At 36.2% G+C, this 15,116-nt stretch overlaps 1 protein-coding gene across 8 annotated transcripts in view; it reads left to right on the top strand.

The window, feature by feature from the left end:
- NCKAP5 (NCK associated protein 5) overlaps nt 1-15,116 on the top strand; it is a 918,970-nt gene that overhangs the window by 102,142 nt on the left and 801,712 nt on the right. The window contains exon 1 of one of the 8 annotated variants that reach the window (XM_064484703.1): nt 7,608-7,878. The exons of the other annotated variants lie outside the window; for them this stretch is intronic. The gene's annotated coding sequence lies outside the window, so the exon portion shown is untranslated. Of the gene's footprint in view, nt 1-7,607; nt 7,879-15,116 lie in introns of those variants that run through there. 8 annotated transcript variants of the gene reach the window in all.

Genomic DNA, 15,116 nt, shown 5'->3' with positions numbered 1-15,116 from the left:
TGTCCTTTGCAGTAGACAGAATTCTGTGATGGACCCTAAGAGGCCAGTCCCATGTTATACACACACGTGGTGTATAATTCCCTCCCGCTTGAGTGTAGGCAGAGCCTGAGAACATGATGGAAGTCACTCCTGTGATTAAGTTACGTTATGTGGCCAAGATGGAGAGATTTTTGCAAATGTAAAGTCCCTAATCAGTTTACTTGAATTAATAAAAAAGGAGACTTTTGGGGGGGGAGTGGGCCTGACCTAAGCAGACAAGTCCCTTAAAGGGAGTCTAGAGGTCAGAGATTTGAAGCCTCGGAGATTCTCCTGCTGACCTTGAAAAAGCAAGTCGTCGTGAATTCTACAGATGCAAGGACAGGAATTCTGCCAACAGCCCCATGAGCTCAGAAGAAGATGCCAAGCTTCAGATGAGACCTCAGGCCTGCTTACCTAGTGAGACCTGAACAGAGGTCCGAGATAAGCTGTTCTCAGATCCCAGACCCATGGAAGCTGTAAGATAGTAAATGTGTATTATTCTTTTTTCTCTTTTTCTTTTTTTTTTTTGATGGAGGTACTGGGGATTAAATTCAGGATCTCGTGCATACTAAGCACATGCTCTATCACTGAGCTGTACCCCCAGCACTTAAATGTGTCTTATTTTTAAGCCACTCAATTTGTTATGCAGCAGTAGATAATTAATACATCTTTTTCATTCATCTCTAACTCAGTTTTATCCTTTGTTTGTTGTGTATGTGGCATCTTTAATTCCTTTGTGATTTGATTAAAATTGAATGGATTGACGAATAAATTAAATAGTGTCCTAGGACTCCCTCACATCTCCTCCAGGGTAACAAGGGATGGTGGGCGTGTCCCATTCATGGCATTAAACTCCTTCCTATCTCTGTGATTTGGCCCATGCCCTTACCTCGTTGGAAGTTCTTCTTAGAATCTCCACTTCTCTAAACTTCACTCAGACTTAGAGGCTCAGCCTGAGTCCCTCCATCCTCCATAATTCTTGCAATCTGATTTTTGGAGAATTTTTTTTCCATTTCTAAATCCCTACAGCTGTGGTTCCCAGTCTGAAGGCTGACAGCATCAGAATCACTTCAGGGAGGTTTTTAAAAATACAGATTCCTGGCATTCTCTTCCTCTCCACCTTCCCCAGGAATTTTGGTCATCACTGAATTTTTGAAAACCTTCCCAGGTGACGTCACTGGGCAGCTAGGTTTGGCAACGGTTGCCTCGTCATTCTTACTCAACATCAGCTCTGTGTATAGTGTCCTGTGCAATTTACTGCCTGTGCTTAAGGTTCTCAAAAGTTGAAGCCAAACGTATCGGTCACCTCTAGCCTGGACAGCATAGTGTACACTTCTTTATTTAATCTTAACTCTGGTTTTATTACTTTTCTACTTGTATCTTCCTTTTAGCTTTATTTCCTCAATTATTTATTTTATCATCTTCTTTTGGTGTGTATTTTTGTAAGTGATCACAGATCCTTGAGGGGAATGAGATTGGAAATAAATAAACAGAAAACCAATGTTCTCTTTCTTGATACGTTAATGTACATGAGTCTCATTTCCTTGGCAGCAGTAGAAGCTTCTAAACCACAGACTCTGATCTGTCCTCTCTTCATGACCTCATCATACTGTGTACAATGTGAGCATAGAGGAACAGTGCTCAGAAAACTAGACTGATGGGTGGACGGTTGAGACAGAGTTCTTGCTTTGTACAAATAGTGTTCCTCCCTCTCCTTTCCACCCTCACCTTGTCTCCATCCTCACCCCCTTCTCCTGTCTTTTGAAACATTGAACAAAGAATTGCTCTTTTCCCTGGACTCAAGCATTAGAGGCTAGCACAATGCATAGATAAGGTTTTACAATTCATAGGAGGGCTCTTTGTCTCTTTCAGGGGGTTTCATCTGCCTGAAATGGCTTTACACTGAGGTAGGGTTTTTTGGTTTTGTTTTGTTTTTTAGCCTCCTGGTTCTGTAAACAGGCACATTTTAGACCAGAGCTGGAGGTGTGGGCAGGGCACGGGGAATTAATCATCAGATACTGCCCTTTTTCATTCCAAAGCCTATTCAACGTGCTGCATTCAGGATGGTAACCATGCCCTGCTACCAAGGCACACATCAGTGACATCATTGGGAATGTCACAGTGCAAGCTGTATCTGATGTGTGGAACACAGTTGTGTGGGGCGGCGGGTTTATTGTACAGAGTTGCAGAATGCTCTGGGGAAGTTCTCCTGAGACAGTCATCGTGGGAAGTGTGATAAATTGTACTCCTCTAAATACTCTCTTTAAGCCTTTTCTACTGTTTTGATAACATACGGTCTCTTGGGCAGTGATGAATCCCCTGCCTCTCCCTACTTGTCTCTTCTGCAAATCTCTTTTTACTTAGATTCCCCTTGGGATGGGGGGGGGGTACTTTTTTTTGCCATTGGCTTTCTCCTGAATATATTTGGCTGTATCAGAAGATCTGAACTGGCCAGGTGGGTGTGTAAAATATACTGTGTGTGTGCATGTGGGTGTGTATATATGCATATTGCACATACATCTGAGTTTCAGGGTTTCTGTTTCTGCCATTTCCATTAGACAAAAACAATATTATTCATCCTCAGATTTCCAAACTAAAGTAATTACAGTATATGAAAACCTAAAATAATCCCAGGGCATTTTAACTAGCAACATTCATCTTCTTTCCTACCAAAATTAAAAATACTTTCTGTTTGAGAGATGTTTGTGCCTTTTCCTCCAATGTCTTTGGGATTATGCTTAAGCCATTAGAAGTCTTTTCAAAGATACATGTTTGGACCATTGAATTCTGCCTCTCTCCCCTGTCCCCATCACCCTATGTTCTTGTAAGGATACAGAATTCTGACATATGACTCAGAATGTTTCAGTTTTGTTTCTTGGATGCATGCTTAGTGCTCATGGAAGCATTACACAGCGTCAGTTCTCAGAGCTAGCATCCTTGTGGAGAGGTGCTCAGTGTGGTAGTGACTGAAGCTGACTGGACTTGGAGGCTGCCCTTGTGGAACAGCAGGACCGACAGGCAGCCATGCAACCCCGACAGACACTAGACCATGATGCTGATCCACTGAAACAAAAGTGCATATGTTTAGAGACCATGCCTGCCTTACAGTTTCCATTACTACCTTCACTCTCTGCCTCGGTCTCCAGCTGATTAAATCTGTGCTGACCACAAGCAGAGGGAAGTGGAGGATGAAGCGTGTCGGTCAGTTTCCTTGATAAAGCAGCTCTGGGTGCAGAGTACCGCTCTGGGAACCACCTTCGAATGAGGCAACCCAACTCGGCTGTTTCTGCACCTCCTGCCATGTTGACTTCAAACTGGAATAAGCAGAAAGTTTTGCCAAGAATAGCCTAAGCAAAACGTTTAATATTCTGTGACAGATAATGAAGAAAATTGGGTGGAGAAAAAAACTGATTTTAGCCTCAAATTCTGCACGCCAGCAGCCTTCAGTATTTGACTTCATGTCTCTCTGTTTTTTTGGTGGAGGAGGCTGCATCCTTCCTGAGACATGATCAGGACTTTGCATAAACCCTTGTTGCCCATCGTGCCTTCTTTAATCAGACTTTCAGAACTTTCGAGAGTTACGCTTAAGGGAGGTCGTGGTTAGCAGGGCACAGGAGAATGAGGGTGTGGGAGTTCTGGGTTAATGACACAGAATGACTTGAAAGTGAATTATTGTATAGGCAGGGGACACTTGAAGAGAGTTAACAGTTATTTCCCCCTCATTTGAGAGGATATAATTGGGAATGTGTGAAGAGGAAGCTTCCCTGTTTTCCCTATTGGTTCCTATACAATTTAAAACTTTTTTACTTTGAGAATATATTTATGTATTACTTTTGAGAAAGATCTATGTGTATGTGGTGTATATACATGTATATTTGTTTGTATCTATTTTAATAAGAGGATATTCTGAAAAAAAATGTTCTGTGGGATTACAAGAAAGGGATTTATTTTTTTTTTCCAGATAAGTAATCAGAGGTAAGCAAAGGTAATATAAAAGAGGAACAGAATCTCAGCTTCTCTCTGGTTGAGGTACAGTTTCCAGTCATGGTAATGTTTAATTTGAGATACAAATCAAAGCTGTTAAGATCCAAATCGCCAGCTATTTCTAAGTAGATGTGAAGCAGCGTAAGTTATTTGCAAAGAACTCCATTGCTCGGGAGTTTAATTTTCATCTCAGACTAGTTGAGTTTGTCCCAAACATTCAGCACTTGGGGTAGGGATAACTTGACAAGTGAGCTGTGACCCTGGTCCTGGAGGGTAAGCAGTAGTGGGAAGGAGGGTAAGACATGTAGACGCCTGCTATTTATTGATGAGACCTCATTCCAATAGAAGGCTGAGAGGAGCACTCCAGAGAACACACGGTGGGTCTGCAAAGGGAAAGACAAATAGTGATTGTTTTGGGGGAGATAAGAAATGTATTTTCATGAAGGAGCATAAGAAACAGATCTTGAGGTCTAGGATGGGTCCAGGAGAAATGCAGATGGAAGAGGGGTGATGGCCTAGGAGCATCATGATTGTCAAAAGACTAGAGATTTTGATACTGATGAGAGTTCATTTCTGGAAGTTAACAGTGATTAATAATGAATTGAAATGATAATATTGGATGTGAGACAATGATATTGGATGTGAAACTTCCAGGGATCTACAGAAAAGACAATTTTGTATGTCTAATTTTAACAGCTGACATTTCTTGAACACTTACTGTGTGTTGAATACTGTATGTCCACCATGTGAGTGATCTTACAGAATCCTTATGGCGACCCTGCGATGTAAATAGCGTTGTGATCCCACCGATGGCATTGTAGTGTTGTGATTCACATTTTAGAAATAAAAGTTGAGACTCAATGAAACTAACTTTTACAATATTATAACGCCAGATCTGAAGAGCCCCAAAATGCCTGATTTTATTTATGCCAATATTGCACCCAGAAGTATACAACCTCCAGGTTTTGTGCTAAAGGGAGTACCTGGGAGTTTCAGTTTTACTTTCAGTAAATAAGAATGTAACACATGGCTATCCAAGTGGACTGTTAAAATGGTGACAGGTTGAAAATCACAATGTAAAAGATGTCCCGGAAATCCGTGTGAGGGTTGGCTCCACCCTTGTTATGACAGTGAACAGGGAGGAAAGGAGAAGTGTGGACTAAAAGCCGGAGCTCCCAAACATGGCTGCCTGTTCTGAAGCTGGTTAGTTGGAGGCCATAGTAAGTGGGTGGTAAACCGGACGGTGTGGGGTGAAAGGGAAGTGGTGGAGGACATTTAACAATGTCTCTAAAGATAGCACTTCAGCTGAAGCAAAAGATCATGCATGCTCACAAAGTTAAGCCACTGTAACAGAACTTTGGGAAACCACCTACTTAGTTAACAATAAGGGATGGCTAAAATCCATGATGGTACATCCCAAGAATGAGATGCTGTGCAGTTTGTAACAATCGTTCAAACTACTATATACAGAATAAATAAACAACAAGTTCATACTGCACAGAATAGGGTACTAGATTCAATAGCTTGTAATAACCTATAATGAAAAAGAATATGAAAAAGAATATGTAGATATATATATATGTATAACTGAATCATTATGCTGTACACAAGAAATTAATATAACTTTGTAAGTCAACTAACTACACTTCAATAAAAATAAAATAAAATAAAATAGGACTGTGGAAGAATACTTAATGGCATTAAACGGTACTTGCTACATATATGTAGGTGGGGAATTTTATAGTACATTTTCTCATTTTTGTAAGTATATTGTTGCAGACATTTGTCATGTCTGTGGCTGCTCGTATCTTATGAACAAGTCTTCTGTGTTTAGGGACATTCCCACATTATGATCACCTCCTCCCCAGCACTGAAGCCAGAATCAAATTTCCAGCCTCCCCTGCAGTTAGAATGCAGGTGTATGACTTAAACTCCACCAACCAGATATATACTATATGAGAGAAATCATGCCTGAAGTGAGTAAAGCATGCAACCCATTCCTTTGCCAAGCTTTCCGTTTTATTAAATGGGTGATGACAGGAATGGTGAGATTTTAGTAGCGGCTGTGGGGGGAGCTGGGTTTGGAGGGAATGGCTGTGGTTTCCTCATCAGCCCAGTTCTGCAGTGTGGTTTGGGGGATTGTTTCTGGAAGCTTAGTCTTTAGTCTAGTTCCTGGCCCTCCCAACCGTTTTGTGAGTTACCCAATAAGTTTGTAAAATGTCCTTTACTTCTTAGTCAGCATCAGTTACAGCACAGTGATACTAGTCTTTTGTTACTGCTCTTTTTCTTGTTTCCTGCGAATATTCACTCAACAGAAAATTATCAACTGCCTACTATTTGCTGAGTAAAAAGCCAGGTACTAAAGATAAAGATAGCTGTGACACTTTTTCTATTTCTAGGCTACGTTTTATATGTAATGTAGGAAAGTTTCTTTAAATAATTTTGGCAAAGACTTTTCACAAGGATGCATGAGGATATTAATAGTTTAAAGGATCATGGTGTAATTAACATACATTACATAAAGCTTATTTAACATTTTTTATTGTAATCATCTTTGAGTTAATTTCTTTTGCTATATTAGACTATTTTCTCTGTGGCTGTGGCTCTCATCTTTTGTCCTCATTTACATAATTCCCCACTTCAGCTAAATTCTCTTACTTTTCTCTTTCCCTTTTTCAAAAAAGTAACTTGATTGTTAAATTTGCTCTATTATTACGTTCTCTTTGTAATTAAAAGTTATAGCAAAGTAAAATCATAAGCTTTGAATATCCTTCAGTAGTTTTTCATGAGTATCTGGGGAAGGTAAACTTTTTTGTTTTGGTGAATCTAAAGAGTTTTAACCTTTTCTCATTCCTGGATTGTATTTTAGCTGAATTTGGGATTCTAGGTTCATAGTTCCTTGCCTTCAACACTTTGAAGGCATCATTCTCTTGTGTCCAGGCATTTATTTTTGCCAACTAGAAATATGTTGACAGTCCAGCTGTCTAACAGACTTTCATTTATATGTCACTTCGAAAAAATCTCTAGTTAAGTATAAGGATTTCCTCTTTAGCTTGGTGTTTGTATAGTTTTATAGATGTTGATATGAATATTTAATTTATTTTTTATTGAAGTTTTGTCAGTTACAATGTGTCAACTTCAGATGTACAACATATTTCAGTCATACATCTACATACATATATATGTTTTCATATTCTTTTTTTATTTAAGTATAGTCAGTTTACAATGTTGTGTCAATTTCTGATGTACAGCATAATACTTCAATCATATAGGAACCATACATATATTCGTTTTCATATTCTTTTTCACCATAGGTTACTACAAGATATTGAATATAGTTCCCCGTGCTATACAGTATAGACTTGTTGTTTATCTGTTTTATGTGTATTAGTTAGTATCTGCAAATCTTGAACTCCCAGTTTATCCCTTCCCACCCCCTTGCCCCACTGGTAACCATAAGTTTGTTTTCTATGTCTATGAGTCTGTTTCTGTTCTGTAGATAAGTTCATTAGTGTCTTCTTTTTTTCTTTTCTTTTTTTTAGATTCCACATATGAGTGATATCATATGGTATTTTTATTTCTCTTTCTGGATTACTTCACTTAGAATGACGATCTCTAGGTCCATCCGTGTTGCAAATTACATTATTTTATTCTTTATGGCTGAGATAGATAGATAGATAGATAGATAGATAGATAGATAGATAGATAGATAGATACCACAACCTCTTTATCCAGTCATCTGTCCGATGGACAATTGGGTTGTTTCCATGTCTTGGCCATTGTATAGTGTTGCTATGAACATTAGGGTACAAGTCTCTTTTCAAATTTGTTTTCCCTCCAGATACATGCCCAGGAGTGGGATTGCTGAATCATATGGTAAGTCTATTTTGGGCTTTTTGAGGAATCTCTGCAGCCATTATGAATTTATTTTTATCTACACTGTACTTTCAGTCATAAAGACACATGTTCTTCAGTTTTGAAAACTTTTTAGCCATCACTTCTTAGAATATTTCTCGTATGTTATTCTATTTTTTTGAAATTCCTTAGATTCATTTTAGAACCTTTCAATCAAATTTTCTTATCTCCAATTTTTTCTCTGTGCTTCATTGTAGGTGAATTCATTAGTATCATTTTTTAATTCACTAATTTGCTCTGACTGTCTTGTTAGACTTTATCTTGATTATGGTATTTTATTTCAGACAATAATTTTCTTCTAGATTTATAGTAGATCCTACTTCATACTCACTTGTTTGCGCTTTTTATTTGCCTCTTCTCGTATCACAATTTCTCATTCTTTTTTATGAATACTATTCCACTTTTATATTTTGATTTTTACTTATTCTTTTTTCAGCTGTGAGGTATACTTGACAAATAAAACATGATACATCTCAAGGTATACAACGTGATATTTGATATACAATATACCCTGTAAAATGAGTACCACAATTGAGCTAATTAAACTCATATAGTTATGATTGCATATGTGTGTGTAGTGAAACAGTCAAGATCAACTCTCTTAACAAATTTCAAGTATACGATGTAATATTAATTACAATCACCATTCTGTACATTAGATCTCTAGAACTTCTTATTCATCCTGCAACTGAACCTTGCTACCCTATGACCAACATGTACCCATTTCCCCCACCCCCTAGTCCCTGGATCACCATTATATTCTCTGCTTTTATGAGTTTGACACTTAGATTCCTTATGAAAGTGAGATCATGAAATATTTGTCTCTCTGTATCTGGCTCATTTCACTTAGCATAACATCTTCCAGATTCATCCATGTTATTGAAAATGGCATGATTTCCTTACTTTTTAAGACTGAGTAATAAATATCCTGTTGTGTATGTGTGTGTATCTACATACACTTAGGTTGTTTCCATATCTTGGCTATTGTGAATGATGCTGCAATGAACAAGGGAGTATAGACATCTCTGTGATACTGTGATTTTGTTTCCTTTGAATATACCTAGACGTGAGATTGCTGGATCATATGGTAGTTCTGTTTTTAATTTTGAGGGGAATATCCATATTATTTTCCATTGTGGTTGCACCAATTTATGTTCCCACCAACAGTGTACAAGGGTTCCCTTTTCTCCACATCCTTGTCAACACTTATTTTTGCCTTTTTGATAATATACATTCCCTTTTTTTTTTTAGGGGAAAGCCACTTTATTTTCTTCCTTATTGAATTATAGTTTCTGTATAACATTATGTAAGTTATAGATGTGCAATTTAATGATTCATAATTTTTAAAGGTTATACTCCATTTATAGTTATTATAAAATATTAGCTATATTCCCTGTGTTGTATAATATGTCTTTGTAACTTATTTTATACCTGAGAGTTTGCACTTCTTAATCCCCTACCCATGTATTGCCCCTCCCACCTTCCCTCTCCCCACTGGTAACCCTAACTAGTTTGTGCTCTAGACCTGTTAGTCTGCTTCTTTTTTTAATATTCACTAGTTTATTTTTTAGTATATCAGTATATTTCATATTTAATTTTTAGATTGCATATATAATATTCACTAGTTTATTTTTTAGATTGCATATATTATCCCTTAATAACCCTTATTTTTTATCCCCTTCCCCTATCTTGCTCCTTCCCGCTTCCATCTCCCCATTGGTAACCATTAATTTGTTCTCTATATCTGTGCTTCTGTTTTATTTCATTCACTAGTTGTTGTATTTTTTCAATTCCACATATAAGTGATGTCATATAGTATTTGTCTTTCTCTGTCTGAATTTTTTCTCTTAGCATAATGCCCTCCATGTTGTTACAAATGGCAAAATTTCATTCTTCTGTATGGCTGAGTAGTATTCCATTGTATATATATAACATATCTTCTTTATCCTTTCATCTATTGATGAACACCTATGTTGCTTCTATGTCTTGGCAGTTGTAAATAATGATTCTATAAACACTGGGTGCATGTTTCTTTTCAAATTAGCATTTCTGTTTCTAGGGGTGGGAGTTGTGTATAAACCCAAGAGTAGAATTGCTGGGTCATATGGTAGTTCTATGTTTAGTTTTTTGAGTTTTTTTTAAAAACTAAAACATACTGCTTTCCACAGTGGCTGCACCAATTTACATTCCCACCAACAGTGTACAAGTGTCCTCTTTTCTCCACATCCTTGCCAACATTTGTTATTTGTGTTCTTTTTGATGATAGCCATTTTGACAGGTGTGAGTAGTATCTCACTGCAGTTTTGATTTGCATTTCCCTGGTTATTAGTGACATTGAGCATTTTTTCATGTGCCTGTTGGCCATCTGCATTTCCTCTTCAAAAAAAAGTCTATTCAGTTCTTCTGCCCATTTTTAAATTGGGTTGTTTGTTTTTTTTGATGTTGAGTTGTATGAGCTGTTTATATATGTTGGATATTAACCCTTATCCGTCATATCATTTGCAAATATGTTTTCCCGTTCAGTAGGGTATCTTTTCATTTTATCAATGGTTTCCTTTTCTGTGCAAAAGCTTTTAAGTTTAATTAGGTTCCATTTGTTTATTTTTTATTCTTTTTATGCTTTTACTCCTTCTGCTTTAAGAGTTGGAGCCAAAAAAATGTTGCTGTGATTTATGTCAAAGAGTGTTCTGCCTATGTTTTCTTTTTCTTTTTTTTTCATTTTTTAGTTTTGTCAGGTAGACTTGTTATAATTTGATGGCACATACACAATATATTGCATGTAAATACATATACACAATATACTGCACAGATTTTTAAAATTTACATATATGTACTGTTCATTGTTTCTAAGAATGTTTAGAGCTTTAGCTTTTTAAACTTACATAGTTATTAAAGGAATAAAGCCAACCACAAAATAATAATTAATTCAAAAAGATATATAAACCCTGCTATTAACAATAACATAATTTATAATTACTAAGATATGGCAGCATAATAAGTGCACATCAATAGAGGAATGGGTAAAGCAGACACAATATATATATGTAACAGAATACAACTCACCCATGGGAAAGAAGAATATTTTGCTATTTTTGGCCCTTCATACACTTTTTTTTTTACTTCAAAAACCAGAATTTTATAACTGGCATGACCATTTCCATTGCATCAAAAACAACAAAATATCTAGAAATAAACTTAACCAAGGAGGTTATTACCTATACTCTGAAAACTGTAAAACACTGATGAAGGAAATTGAAGATGATACAAAGAAATGGAAAGATAACTTGTGCTCTTGGATTGGAAGAATCAACATTATCAAAATGGCCACACTACCCAAAGCAATCCACAGATCCAATGCAACCCCTGTAAAAATACTCACGACATTTTTCGCAGAACTAGAACAAACAATTCCAAAATTTGTATGGAAGCATAAAAGACCCCGAACTGCCAAAGCTATCTTTTGTAGGTCTTTTTTTTTTTTTTTCCTCTTTTCTTATAGTTTGATGACTAGAAAAGTTCCCTTAACATTTGTTGTAAAGGTTGTTTGGTGGTGCTGAAATCTTTTAGTTTTTGTTTATCTGTGAAGCTTTTGATTTCTCCATCAAATCTAAACTAGATTTGCTGGATGGAGTATTCTTGGTTGTAGGTTTTTCCCTTTCATCATTTTAAATATATCCTGCCACTCCCTTCTGGCCTATGGAGTTTCTGCTGAAAAATCAGCTGATGACCTATGGGAGTTCCCTTGTATGTTATTTGTTGCTTTTCTCTTGCTAATTTTAATATTTTCTCCTTAGCCTTAATTTTTGTCAATTTGATTTCTATGTGCCCCTGTGTGTTCCTCTTTGGGTTGATTCTGTGTGGAACTCTCTGTGCTTTCTGGACTTGGGTAACTGTTTCCTTTCCCAAGTTGGGGAAGTTTTTGGTTATCTCTCCAAATATTTTCTCAGGTCCTTTCTCTCTCTCTTCTCTTCCTTGGGACCTTCTGCCTATGTTTTCATCTAGCAATTTTATAGTATTCCATCTTACACATAGGTCTTTAATCCATTTTTAGTTTATTTTTGTATGTGCCATTAGAGCATGTTTTAATTCATGTTTTTACATGTAGCTGTCCAGTTTTTCCAGCACCACTTATTGAAGAGACTGTGCTTTCTCCATTGTATATTCTTGCCTCCTTTGTCATAGATTAATTGACTATAAGTGCAGATAATACTTTTCCTAACAGGTGGGAGATGATATCTCATTGTGGTCTCAATTGACATTTTTCTGATAATTAGTGATGTTGAGCACCTTTTCATGTACTTGTTGGCCATATTTGTATGTCTTCCTTTATTGTCAGTTTTGGTTTGTTTCATTATTTTTACTTGTCAGTGAATTTTCCCTATTTTTAAAAATTTTGGTTCTCTACTTAGTATTAGTTTTCATGTACTTTAAATTTCCCATTTCATACCCAATGTGAACTTTTCCTCCTTTTCTCTGCGTACTCCTTTCCATCTGGAGGATTTGTGGATGCCTCTGGAAGGCTTACCAGACCTAATGCATCTGTCCTGCAATGTAAAATTAGGCACACCTCTGCTAAAGCTGAGCTAGCAAATGACTTGGTCCAAGTCCTATCTTTGGGACACTCTTTCCTACTACTGTACAGATCACCATCCTATGTTATCTATAGCCTTGGGTAGCAATTAGTTTGGACCAACCTTCTTTCAAGGTAGCTTGCTTCCTTTTGGCTCCAAAACTTCTGGAATTTTTTAAATGTCTAAAACACATTAGATGTCAAACTCTCTCATTTCTGTGTGCCTCTGTACCCAGAACTCAGTTGGCCCCAGACTTTAGTACTCTCTTCTTTCTCTGAGCTCAGTTTCTGGTTTGAAGAGGTGTTACATACACACATATACATATATAGGTAATGTAAATAGGGAATATATAAACCTGCAACAGTTATGTATCTTTCTCAGCTATTATTTAATGGGAAGTTCTTACTCTGAGATCCATTTATCCATGGCTGGACTGCAGTGTAATCATAAATCCTTAAAACTGTGCACAAAAATGTATGCAGATTAAATGTTTATATTTTTCCAGGGTGTTGTGTATTTAACTTCCTCTGATCCTCAGATTTTTCAAGAGCCACTGACCGGGTGTGACTCTTTCCTTTTGATTACATGTTTTCTTTTGAATACATGCCAGGAAAAGACATAGTAATGAAAATTTATGTGATTTTTCTTCCAAGGTGTACAACTACATTTTATACTTTTAACAACATTAGAGTAATTTTAAAAGACAATGGTAAGATGGCAACTTTGAAAAGGTTTGAATGGCATCCCCCAAAGTGAAGTTGAAATTTATTCTTTTTTGTTTTGGCAGTCAAAGGAAATGCTTCCTTTAATGGGAAGAATGCAAATTTTGAAAGCAATAAGCTGGCAGTGATGAAGGTATTTATTTACGTGTTAGTTTGTGTTAGTCTTTTAACTGTTTTTCTGAGGTTGTGGAAGTTAAATGCAGTTTTTTTGTTAGATAGGGATAAGTGTGTTTTTAGCAAATGTGGGCGCTAAGATGATTTTGGTGTTGTGCATTCGGTAGGTGTTCAGTGCTAGTAGTGCTAGTAGAAGATGAAGAAGTCTGTTGCCATTTATTCTTAATTATTTAATTGATTAGACTAAGCATCCAGCTTAACTTCCATTCAAATATACTATATACAACTCTTGTGAGTCTTTTTATGAATTAATAAGAATACAATTTAAAAAGAGAAAAATATAAGTATATTACTTAGAACTAAAAAGGTGCATCATTTAAAGCAAAACACACAAAAAGTTAGAATAATGGAAGTATGACCTAGTGTTTCATCTTGAAGCTCAAAAGGGATACAGTACAATGAACAATCCAAAATTGTAATTAAGAAAATAATCATGTTTATAATAGCAACTAAGAGAATATAACACCCAGGAAAAATTCAGCAAACAAATTGCAAGACTTATACATCACAACCCACACAACATTGTTGAAAGAAATTTAAGAAGACGTAAACAAATAGGATGACGTCTTTTTTCATGGATCAGAAGACTTAGTTTTGTTAGGATGGAAATACTCCCCAAATTGATCTACAGACTCAGTGCAATCCCTATCAAAACCCCAGCTGGCTTTTTGCAGAAATTTATAAGCTGATGCTAAAATTCATATAAAAATACAAGGTATATGTCTATGGAAAATAGCCAACATGATCTTGAAATGAAGGCTGAAGTTGGAAGACTCATACTTCCAATTCAAAACCTGCTCAGAGTTACATTAATCAACATAGCATGGTACTGATGTAAGACTGGCCACAAAGATCAATAGAATAGAGAGCATAGAAATAAGCAATTACACGTATGGTCAGTTGATTTTTTATTGAAGTATAGTTGATTTACAGTGTTGTATTAGTTTCTGGTGTACAGCATAGTGATTCAGTTATACATATATATATATATATATGTGGTTTTTCATATTTTTTTATCATAGGTTACTACAAGCCATTGAATATTGTTCCCTGTGCTATACAGTAGGACCTTGTTATTTATCTATTCTGTACACAATAGTTTGTATCTGCCAATTGATTTTTGACAATGGTACCAAGACAATTCTGCAGGGGGAAGAAAAGTCTTTCCAGTAAATAGTACTAGGACAATTGGATATCCACCTGTAAAAGAATGAATTTGGACCTCTACCTCACATCATACACAAAAGTTAACTCAAAATAAATCATAGACCTGGATAAAAAACTAAAATTATAAAACTTCTGTAATAGAAGTAAATCCTTTTTTAGTTTGAAGTAGGTTTCTTAGAAATGATACCAAAAGCATTAACAGCAAAATAAAAAATAGATAACTTGGACTTCAGCAAATTTAAAATATTTGTGCATCAAAGGCACTATCATAAAAGTGCACTTTTTTCTCCCCCAAAAATGGGAGAAAATATTTACAAATAGTATATCTGACAAAGGGACTTGTAACCAGCATAAAGAAAGAACTCTCGGTGGGGTGGAGAGGGTATAGCTCAGTGGTAGCATGCATACTTAGCATGCACAAGGTCCTGGATTCAATCCTCAGTACCTCCATTTAAAAATATACATATAAATAAATAAACCTAATTACCAACCACCCCAAAATAACAACAACAACAACAACAACAACAAGAAAGAACTCTTATAACTAAACAATGAAGTGACAAAT

Source organism: Camelus dromedarius, chromosome 4 (assembly GCF_036321535.1).
Source record: "Camelus dromedarius isolate mCamDro1 chromosome 4, mCamDro1.pat, whole genome shotgun sequence".
Lineage (NCBI taxonomy): Eukaryota > Metazoa > Chordata > Mammalia > Artiodactyla > Camelidae > Camelus > Camelus dromedarius.
Note: the sequence above shows the minus strand (reverse complement) of the source record. Positions and strands in the feature narration are given on the sequence as shown.